This window comes from Ovis aries, chromosome 15, assembly GCF_016772045.2.
Source record: "Ovis aries strain OAR_USU_Benz2616 breed Rambouillet chromosome 15, ARS-UI_Ramb_v3.0, whole genome shotgun sequence".
NCBI classification, from domain to species: Eukaryota; Metazoa; Chordata; class Mammalia; order Artiodactyla; family Bovidae; genus Ovis; species Ovis aries.
The window spans coordinates 26,094,293-26,105,045 of NC_056068.1; the positions used below are offsets into that span (position 1 = coordinate 26,094,293).

The 10,753-nt window shown below is 44.8% G+C and overlaps 1 long non-coding RNA gene across 1 annotated transcript; it reads left to right on the plus strand.

The window, feature by feature from the left end:
* Positions 1-995: 995 nt before the first annotated feature.
* On the plus strand, positions 996-10,240 carry LOC132657893 (uncharacterized). Its single transcript, XR_009596683.1, has 3 exons — positions 996-1,243; positions 9,260-9,341; positions 9,933-10,240. It is a non-coding gene; the product is annotated as an uncharacterized LOC132657893 (long non-coding RNA).
* The last annotated feature ends 513 nt before the right edge of the window (positions 10,241-10,753 follow it).

Here is a 10,753-nt window from a genome sequence, read left to right on the forward strand (position 1 = left end):
CCTCCAAGTGCTCATGAATAGAATGGACAACAGCTGAATAACTCACTAAAACACTGTAAAATACTTGCTGAAATATGACATGAATGAAAGATAGTGAGACTTCAGTGGACCCAACCAGAGAGGCACTTATAATGGTCATTCCAGAGTCCAGTGGGATGGAAAAGAGATTTATATCATAGCTGTCAAATTCTCCAGAATGACTAAACTTATAGACAGACCAATCTGGAGTAGTTGGGTATGGACATTTCAGAGAATACTATGGAAGTTAAGAGGGAAAAATGTCAACCAAGACTCGGCTCACTCAGAGAAGACTTTCTGGGATTGTGGACCTTGTGCTGAACTTGGAAGATGGTACTTGAAAGATATAAGGAAGCATAAGGGATCTGTGGGAAGTGAGCTGAGTTAAGGAGGTGGGAATAAGCATGATGTGTTTGGAAGCCTTGCCTGGTCATGAAGAGCCCTGGGCAGCCTCTTTTCTACTTCCTTCAAGATCCCTGGGTTCCATCCCTGGGTTGGGAAGATCCTCTGGAGAAGGGAATGGCTACCCACTCCAGTGTTCTGGCAAGGAGAATTCCATGGACTCTATAGTCCATGGAGTCTCAAAGAGCTGGACACAACTGGAAAGTGGAAACTTTCACTTTCACTTTCAAGCTCTAAGTCACTGAATTCTAAAGTTTTCTCACACAGTCCTAAGCCAAATGATTTCACTTGACCTTTGAGTAAAGGAGTCCATCTTTATGTTCATTCCTTAGAAAAAGGTAGAGTGGTCAGAGACCCTGTGGAATGGCTCAAATCCACGGAGGTGACTCACTTTAATCCTGATCTCAAATCTGGAGAAACCAGAAAATTAAGACTCTTGCCAATATGGGGAATATGCCTGTGTCATTCCATACAGAAATCTGCCTCCAAAGAATCTGTCAGAATTCAGTGTTCATATCCTGCTCTGTGTAATCTTTAGATTTCTTCTTTCAGAGTATCTCAAGATATTGAAAGGTCATGAAAAGTTCCAGATAAAGATACAGGATGTTGAAGAATCAATAATGTTTATTGAGTGCTTACTAAGTGCCAGGCACTGTTCTCAATACTTTCCATCTACAACCCATTTAACAGGGAGAAGACACTGTTGATGAACATCTTGAGCCTTCATTGCCTGTAGCTTAGAAATAGTGGGCTGATAAAAAAGAAGGAAATCACGCCATTGCCAGCAAGATGGATGGGCCTAGAGACGCTCGTACTAAGTGAAGTAAGTCAAACAGAGAAAGACAGACCCCCTACGATATTACTTATATGTGGAGTATAAAATATGGCATGAATGAAGCTATCCATGAAACAGAAACAGATTCACAGACATAGAGAACAGGTTGGTGGTTGCCAAAGGGGCGGTGGGGTAGTGCAGGGATGGAAGGGGCGTTTCAGGTTAGCATATGCAAGCTATTATATAAAGAACGGATAAACAGCAAGGTCCTACTATATAGCGCAGGAAACTGTGGTCAGTATCCTGTGATAAACCATCATGGAAAAGGATATGAAAAACAATGTATGTAGACGTATAACTAAATCACTTGGTTGTATAGCAGAAATCAACATAACATTGTAAATCAACTATACTTCAGTAAAAGAAATGAAAACAAACAAACAGTGGGCTGGAAAAATGCAAGAAGCTATCTGTGCAAACATAGCTCTTAATAATGGTCAGGAAGAGACATGAGCACTGGGCCCATGTCAAAGACTTAATTGATTGCACCCAACATTTTGTTCCTGCCCCTGTAGCCATTTTCGTTTTCTTTCATGTATAAGCTGAAGCTTTCCTGTCCCCGTGAACCATTTAGGCTGCAGCTTGGTAAACCATCGCTCACACCCACTTCCTAGAAAGCTCTTCCGTGGGCGAGTGGCACTGTTTGCTGAGTTTCTGAGCAGCGCATACTGAGGCCAAGGTATGGCCCAGAGTCAAGGGCAGGATGGGAGTCAACCGAACAATGTCTGATTGTCACGATGGCATGTTGGAGTAAAGATACCCTCACTCTGCTAAAAGAGAACCTTCTTCCTGTCTCCAGTAATCATGCAAACTAGACTCTTAAAACAAGATTAGGCTGAAGCAGGACTAAAGTTGGAGTCCCAGTTGTTCTATGACTTCATTGAAAGCTCCAGTGCCAGCAGGAAGAAAAAAGAAATCAATACTACATTTTCTTCATCATCAATTTTTGCTTTTTGCTAAATGAAAATGCTTTTATTCCCTTTCTTGTTCCCTGTGCCATCAGAGATGTTTTCTCTGCACATGTACTATCTTTACCCCGTACTGTCATGTCAGTTGTGCTCATTCAAAGAGCTCCATGGAGAACGGTGTCATAGGTATGCCTTTCTGTAATAAGCATTTAAACTGCAGAGGATGCCATCTCAATGCCCCAAAGATTTCCTAGTACAATGGTCCTTGCTCGGCAGGACTTTCTGCCACTGCGCAGGGCCCTAACATGTACTGCTCCATGAAACTATTGGCTGCTCCAATTTTTCTGGAGTCAATAGTGGCACACTTACTCTAAGCAGCTCTCAAGGCCCCAGGGTCCCATCCCAACTCCATGCACTGTGCCAGGCTGTAGCACTGTGTCTTGTAGAAGGGAATCCGATAGGTGAGGCGGGCCTGTCTTGAACTCATTCATGGGCTTTGGTTACAGAAGCAGCAAAGGGACCTCATTATAAGCTGTTCTCACCTGTTCAGTTACAGAAGAGCTGAAAGCGTTTTGCCGAACAATGCAGTGAACTGGCTTGCGAAGCAGTTCCGAAGTAGTGACCTTTATGAGCTCTCAATGAGCTCCTGTTGCTATTGGCTCCAAGACGGTCCCCATCCAAGACTTGACACACTTGGTGAGATTTGGAAAGAAAGAAAGAAAAATTTGCAATAGAGGATAAAAAAAAAAAAAATACAGCTTCACGGGCTGAAAACTCATTTCCTGAGGAGCCAGGGGCACATTGCAAGCTCTCTGGGACTCACCGAGCTCCAGGAAGCTCGACCAGTCACTTAATAAGTCATTGAGGACGTGTGGTTTAATTAACTCGCCCAAAATTCCTCCTTTCCCTTTCTCACTTTTGCTATTAATATTTTTCGATATCTGATAATGCAGTGTAGTTAATTCTTTCTGGCTCTATAATGAACACTGCCATAATGAAAAAGGTTAGCAGTGCTTCAGGCAGCTTTTAATTATCCAACTGAGCAGGTAAAAGCACTTTATTCTTCTCTTTTTTCCCCCCCTTACTTAGCAATTAATGGAGGAGCTCAGTGGCACTTACTGTACCTTTTTTGTTTTCTAGTGGATGATGCTGCATGGAACAGGGAGACCTTCCTGTACCCTTGTTCCTACCAGCTGGGAATGTTGCGGGAGGTATGGCTGTATATCAGGCCTCTGGCTTGTGGCATGTAAGTGCTTCTGGCTGAAAGTTTACCTAATCTAAAAAATCAAGTTAACTAGAGTTGTTGTCATTGTTCAGTCCCTCAGCTGTGTCTGACTCTTTTTGACCCCATGGACTGCATCATGCCAGGCTCCCTTATCCTTTTCACCGTCTCCTGGAGCTTGCTCAAACTCATGTCCATTGAGTGGGTGATGCCATCCAACCATCTCATCCTCTCATCCCCTTCTCCTCCTGCCTTCAGTTTTTCTCAGCATCAGGGTCTTTTCCAATGAGTTGGCTCTTTGCATCAGGAGGCCAAAGTATTGGAGCTTCAGCTTCAGCATCACTCCTTTCAATGAATATTCAGGGTTAATTTCCTTTAGGATTGACTGGTTTGATTTCTTAAGAGTCTTCTCCAGTACCACAGTTCAAAAGCATCAATTTTCTGGCACTCAGCCTTTCTTTATAGTCCAACTCTCATTTGACTCCTGGAAAAACTACAGCTTTGACTATATGGCCTATACGGACCTTTGTTGTTGTTACCAGTTGCTTGTCTTGCTGTCCTCTGCCTTTGCATCTATGCCCAGGGATCACTCCGCTTCTACCAAATACTTTGATAGCTCAGTTGGCTTAGCTTTATGATAGACATTTTCCTGGTTCTATAATGGGGCCATCTTCCTTCTGCTTCCCATAGTAACAGAAGACTTGACATTGCTCTCCTTACTTTACAGATAGGGAAACTGAGGCCCAAAATCAAAGCAACAGACGTTACCTCCCTCTTTAAAGCAGTGTTTCTCACCTAGAGGTAGTTGTGCTTTCAAGGGATATTGATAACGCCTGGAAATATTTTTGTCATCATAACTGGGTGACCAGGGGGACACAGTGCTACCAGCATCTGGTGGGTAGAGGCTAGAGATGTCACCAAACTTCCTATAGCACAAGAGACAGTCTCCCAAGACACAGAATTATCTGAAGTGTTAAAGTGTGGAGGGTGAGAAACTGATGCAAGGATACTGTTCTTAGAGGAGGAGCTGGTGATTTTTAAAATTGATGTCACACTACTATTCGTGATAACATCTGCTACTTGTTGAATATTTACTGAGTACAGTTCTAAGTCATCACAGTCATTGACTCAGTTCTCAAAACAACCCTGAGTGGCAAGAATTATTACTCTAACTCAAAATGAGGAAACTGAAACTAAGGAGGTACTGAAATTTGCCAAAGGGCTCCTGGCAGAGGACATTCCTGGTGGCTCCTCAATAGGTAAAGAATCTGCCTGCAATGTAGGAGGTCTGGGTCGGGAAGATCCCCTGGAGAAGCAAATGGCAATGCACTCCAGTATTCTTGCCTGGAAAATCCAATGGACAGAGGAGCCTGGTGGGCTACAGTCTATGAGGTTGCAAGAGTTGGACGGCTTAGCAATTAAACCACCACCACCCTGGGCTTCCATTGTGGCTCAGCTGTTAAAGAATCCGCCTGCAATGTGGGAGACCTGGGTTCAATCCCTGCATTAGGAAGATCCCCTGGAGAAAGGAAAGGCTACCCACTCCAGTATTCTGGCCTGGAAAATTCCATGGACTATATAGTCAATGGTGTCGCAAAGAGTCAGACACAATTAAGTGATTTTCACTTTCACCCTGGCAGAGTGAGTGGTGGGACCTGTGTCAGCTCAGCCCTGGGCTTCTCCCGCATCCCACTCTCTGCACGGCTCCCTGCAGCCCCGCTAGACAGGAAACTCTGTCTTGCCTGGGTAGCACCAAGCACAGAACAAGGAACCGGTTACTTTTTAGATGGTCAGAAGCCTCCATTTCCAGAATTGCCAAGGAAAAGTAATTTCCAAAATCCTGCCATTTGTGACAACAGGAATGAATCTTGAGGGCATTATGTAAAGTGAAATAAGTCAGAGAAAGACAAATATTGTATGATCTCACTTATATGTGGAATCTAAGAAACCAAACTTGTAGAGACAGAGAAGGGAATGGTAGTTGCCAGGGGCAGGGGTAGAAGGTGGGGGGAATGGGTGGAAGTTATCAAAAGGCATGTGTGTGTTTGTGTAGAGTAGCTTCAGTCATGTCCAACTCTTTGCGACCCTATGGACTGTAATTTGCCAGACTGCTTGGTTCAGGCAATGCTTCAGGTAAGAATACTGGAGTGGGTTGCCATGCCTTCCTCCAGGGGATCTTCCCGACCCAGGGATCGAATCTGTGTGTCCTGGTTCTCCTGAATTGGCAGGAGATTCTTTACTGGTAGCGCCATCTGGGAAGCAGATCGTACAGATTTCTAGTTATAAAGTAAAAAGTATCCTAGAGATGTAATGTAGAGCATGGTTATTATAGTTAATAATCTCTATTGTATATTGGAAAGTTGCTAAGAGAATAGATCTTAAGAGGTCTCACCATAAGGAAAAAAATTGTAACCATATGGTGTGATGCCTCTTAACTGAACTTGCTATGGTGATCATTTTGCAAATATACGTACAGCAAATCATTATGTTGTACAGCTTAGGATAAAACAATGTGATACACCAACTATGTCTTCAATAAAACTGAAAAAAATAACCTTGCTTCCTTCCTGTTCTCTCCAGGGTTAAAATCAAGATTCAAGGAGTCCAATGGCTTCAAAAATATTCACTGACATATGCTCTTTCTCCCCTTGTATAGCTATGGAGCAATCTCTGACATGCACACACACCATTCATTTATTAATACACTCACTCAAAACTATTTGTCAAGGGTTGAAGATACAAAGGGGAAAGAACTATATAGATAGTCTCTATTCCCAAGTTACTAACAGTCTATTGGGTCAGAAAAGCCACACAAAAAAATCATTCTATTACAATGTGCTTAGTTCAATGATGGAGATGTAACCGGGCTACAGAAAAGGGCCCCTAGTCAGCTTCTAGGGGCCTGGGAGTCATGCAAGTCTCCCAGGAGATGGTAACTGTGCGGAGTCTGAAAGGCTGAGATGGAATTAGTCAAACGGAGAGATAAAGAAGGGATCATGTGAAAATTCAGTCTCAGAGGCCTAGGGCTTCATGGTGAAAGAGCATCTGGAAAAAGTGAAGTAGTCCTGTGTTATCGAAAGGCAAAGCACACAGTGGGGGTAAGAACGTAGAGGAGTAGGCTGACGCCTGAAAGGGGAGCTTATAAATGCTAGGGAGACCTGATGAAGGGAATGGGTTTTAATGTTCAGGTTATAACCCTTAGGGAAAGCTGTGCTTAAACCCTCATGGAAGACAGACTCGAGGGACACGAGGCTGGAGCCAGGGAGCTGGGCCGGGATGCTGTTGCAGGAATCCATGTCAAGAGCCTAAATGGCTAAACAGACGTAGGTATTTAGATCTAAGACTAAAGGAAAAGGATATGTTATGTTGGGACTGATTGCATGAGTTATTACCTGAGGCACATCAGGTAGATCTCTCTGTCCAGCGGACCATGGACAAACATGAACTTGTAGGGAGAGAGATGGGATGGAGATACAGGTTTTGTAATCAGCAGTAGAGAAGTGGGATTTGCAACAATGGGGCACAGTTGAGTGAATTGGCCCAGTGTCCTCTTCAGTCCAATGGTCTGTGACCAAAGCACTGGGCTGATGTACAAACAAGGCAGTGGGGAGGCCACCCATAGAGATGACAGGAGGGCATTCAGAGAACTCATTGCAAGCTGGCAAGCTGAACAAACAGCACCCCAATAAGGCAGGTGCACACGGCAATATGCTCTGGATGATCACTGCAGAGGCTCAGTGGGAAGCTGCCATTTGCCCTCCTAATGTGAAGGGAATGGCTGTTCATTGCAATACAAGGTCACCTGTTGGCCAGCTTTACAGTCTCACGGCTTAGACTTGAACTGCTCTTAATCGGAATATTCACTGCAGGGCTGTGAACCATGGGAAGCTCTATCTGGCATCTATAGTTCTGTCCCAGGATGGAAAGTTGTTGGATTTTCCACATCATCCTTCTTTCTACTACGTCCTGGTCCTTCCTAAATGGCAGAATGTGGTGTCCACAGTCACATGCTCAAGCATGATTGTGTCCGTGTAAACACATATATCCCCACATCCCCGCTAACATACGTACAAGCTTTGAGTTAGAAAAACACGTTCTTCCTTATTAACACCTGGCACCTGGTATAATATAAACCCAGCCTTAGTAATTATTCAAGGGCTTCTCAGCAGCTTTCTTCTGACCAGTGTTGATGGCTGGTGCCAGTCACCATAACTAGGTGTGAATTAACGCAACAGCATTCATGCCGCACTGCCTCCTGGGCTTGTGTTTGAAACACAGGGCTGTGTTTTAGAGCCTTGGATAAAGTTCATTAATAGGTGCGAGCACAGTTCTCAAAGGGCAGTTCTGCCATATTTCCAGTCACTGTTCAGAATTCTCATTAGCCAATTACCCTGCTCCTGTCTTTCCAGCTCCTGCAGTAATGTGTATTTTAAAGCCTCTGATAAGACACAGCATGTTTTAAATATACCTTAATGTATTGGAAATGCACGAGCCCCCTTCGGGTTTATATATCTTAACCACGACCAATTTTGTAAAGTTATAAATAAATGTTACAGGCATCGGCTGCAGTAGTAGAATCAGCTGGGGATATTTAAAAGCCAGTCCAAAGTCTAACTTACCTCTAATCTGAGGTATAAAGCATGGTGAGGAAAGCAGGCAGGAATATGCAGATGATTTCCTGGTAATAAAATTGACAACCTTGACATATGAAGTGAGATTGAGTGGGTATAGGCTTGGTGGGGGCAGCAGCTTGGTTGAACTAACAAGCGTTTATGCATTGTGGGACTAAAAATGAAGAGAACCACGGTTCTGACTAGTTTATAAACATGACAGAAAGTTGAGGTGAACGGTCCTGCAGGAGGGCACAGTGTTATGGGGGACAAATTGGGAGGATTCAGATGACTCTCTGAAGAGGGGGCAATTGAGGTGGGCTTTGAAAAATGGGTCAGATTTCATAGGCAGAGATTGGAAACACAGTGGTGGGAGATAGAGAAACAGAGGAAGTTTCAGTGTAGGGTGGACAGTTCAGTTGGGTGGGAGGAAGTATCAGGCACACGCAGCGGAGTAGTGGAAAAGAAGTCTGAAAGGGTGGGTTGGGGTCAAATGGTATGAGGTCTTGAACTTCTTGAAAGAAGTTGTGGATGAATTCACTAGGAAATGGAGAGATAATTCAAAGCTTTTAATCAGAGGAAGAATAAGGTAACAGTTACATTTCAGGGGAACTAAGTTGGCAGCAGAATTTACAAAGGACAAAATTGGAGACATGCAGGAATTGAGAAGACCAGTTGGGGAGCTTTTGAAATAAAACACAAGAGAGAGAAGGAAGGTCTGAATTAGGGACCTGAATTAGTCTAGCAGTGGGACTGCAGAGAAATAAGTGCCTCTGAGAGATATTAGGAGGGAAGATTAACATGCAGGACTGTGGGCTTCTGACTGGATATGATGCATGAATACTGAGGGCCACTAACTCAGGCAGAGAGTCAAAGATGGCGCCCATATTGTTAGCCCTGGTAACTGGTACCATGAGCTGAGCCTCGAACAGATCAGAAGTAACACTGCCGCAAAGACAGACTGACTGAGAGTGGGCCATGGGTGTGGAGGATGAATGAAATGTTCCAGTCTCGAAAGACCTACAACTCCCGCAAGGGCCTGAGTCTACAGATAGTTACCTGTGAGACAGGAGAGCAGATGAGACCAGTAAGGGGCAGAGGGTAAAGCAAAATGAGAAAAAGGCTAAGACGGAGATGCCGTTATTCAGGAGGCACCCTGCCTTTTTGCCTCACTGTAGCTCCTATAAATGGGGAGCTGTTGACCAGCACTGGGGATATCTAGTCATTTTCAAGATCTAATTTTGCCATTGCTATTCCTCTGCAGGACAAGAGAAGACAGGAAATAAGGGAGCCAGAGTCCACAGAGAGGTCAAGAGACTCCAGAATGGAAGGTTGTCCAGGAGGTGGTGAGTGGGCAAGCAACGGAAGAGGGGAGGCATGAAGCAGTATTTCTCGCTGAGAATTCCTTCTGCAGGGTCCTAGGAATCAGTCTGAAGATATTCCCCACCCCCAGGGGAGGAGAGAGGTGTATTAGTAGGCATGGCTGCTATGTGAAAGAAGATTCTCAAAGATGATGGTTGTTAGCCAGAGAAGTAGACCATTAAGAGGGGTGCGCGTGTGTGTGTGCACATACATGCGTTGATGTATGTACTTATGTACATGTCTATAGACAGATAGATGCACATATATACATATATATGCATTTGTATCTACGCATCTCTATCTCCCCATCTATTTATGTATCTATCAACCTACAAGTCTAAGTGATTTGTTACAAGAGTAGGACCTTACACAATTGTGGGAACTGCTTAGTCACTGTAAGGCTGCTAAATTTCATCTGATGCTGGAGCCTCATGTCCACAGGAAGGCAGTCACGAAGGGAAAGGAAATGAAAGTAGCTCGTTGGTGTCCAAATCTTTGCAGCCCCAAGTAGGCTCCTCGTTCCATGGCATTCTCCGGGCAAGAATACTGGAGTGGGTTGTCATTTCTTTCTCCAGGGGCTCTTCCTGACCCAGGGATCAAACCTGTGTCTCCTGCATGGTGGACTCTTTACCGTCGGAGGCACCAGGGAAGCCATGAAGGGAAGAAAGGCATAACATGGGAAAGGACAAATCGAACTTCCAAGAAAAGCTGCAGTCTGCAAGGATGGACCAGCTGGAATCTATGCCCATTCTCGCGGCCTCCAGTCATGAAGAAATAGGTAACCCACAGCGAAGGTGGCTGCTCTCACGATGGGGTAAAAAATTACCGGATCCAGTCGTTGGAGGAGCTGAGGGAGGGCCCAGAGGAAGGTGCCGAGCATCAAAGAGAGGTAAGAGCAGATAAGCGAGTGAACCCAAAGATCTCCTGTCCCAGCTTCTGAATATCAAAACCACCGTGGCTGTGGCTCTGTGTCCGCCCACCAACGCTTTAAGGAAAATGCATCTCGTGGCTTGTCTAACCAGAAACACACAGAGAGGAGTTCTGGGGAATGAGGCTCATTTGGTCTAGCTGATCTGACACGTGCAGAGCAGCCATGGCCAAGCGGAAAATGGGAGCAGCCTGAGAGACGAGGAACTAGTGTTCTGGCTCCTCCAGTCGTCAGGATCCACCTCGCCAGTGTGGATCTGGAGTCTGACTCAAAGCTCCCTAAGTCAAGGTTTACGTCCCATCTCCCTTGTTCTCTCCCGCAGCATGTAAGGACAGGCTCTTGAGTACTGTTAGTCTCCAGGGACTGTACTATTTTATACGCATATATATTCTCTTTGCGCTCAGTTGTGTCCATCTCTTTGCAACCCTGTGGCTTGTAGCCCTCCAGGTTCCTACGTCCATGGAACTT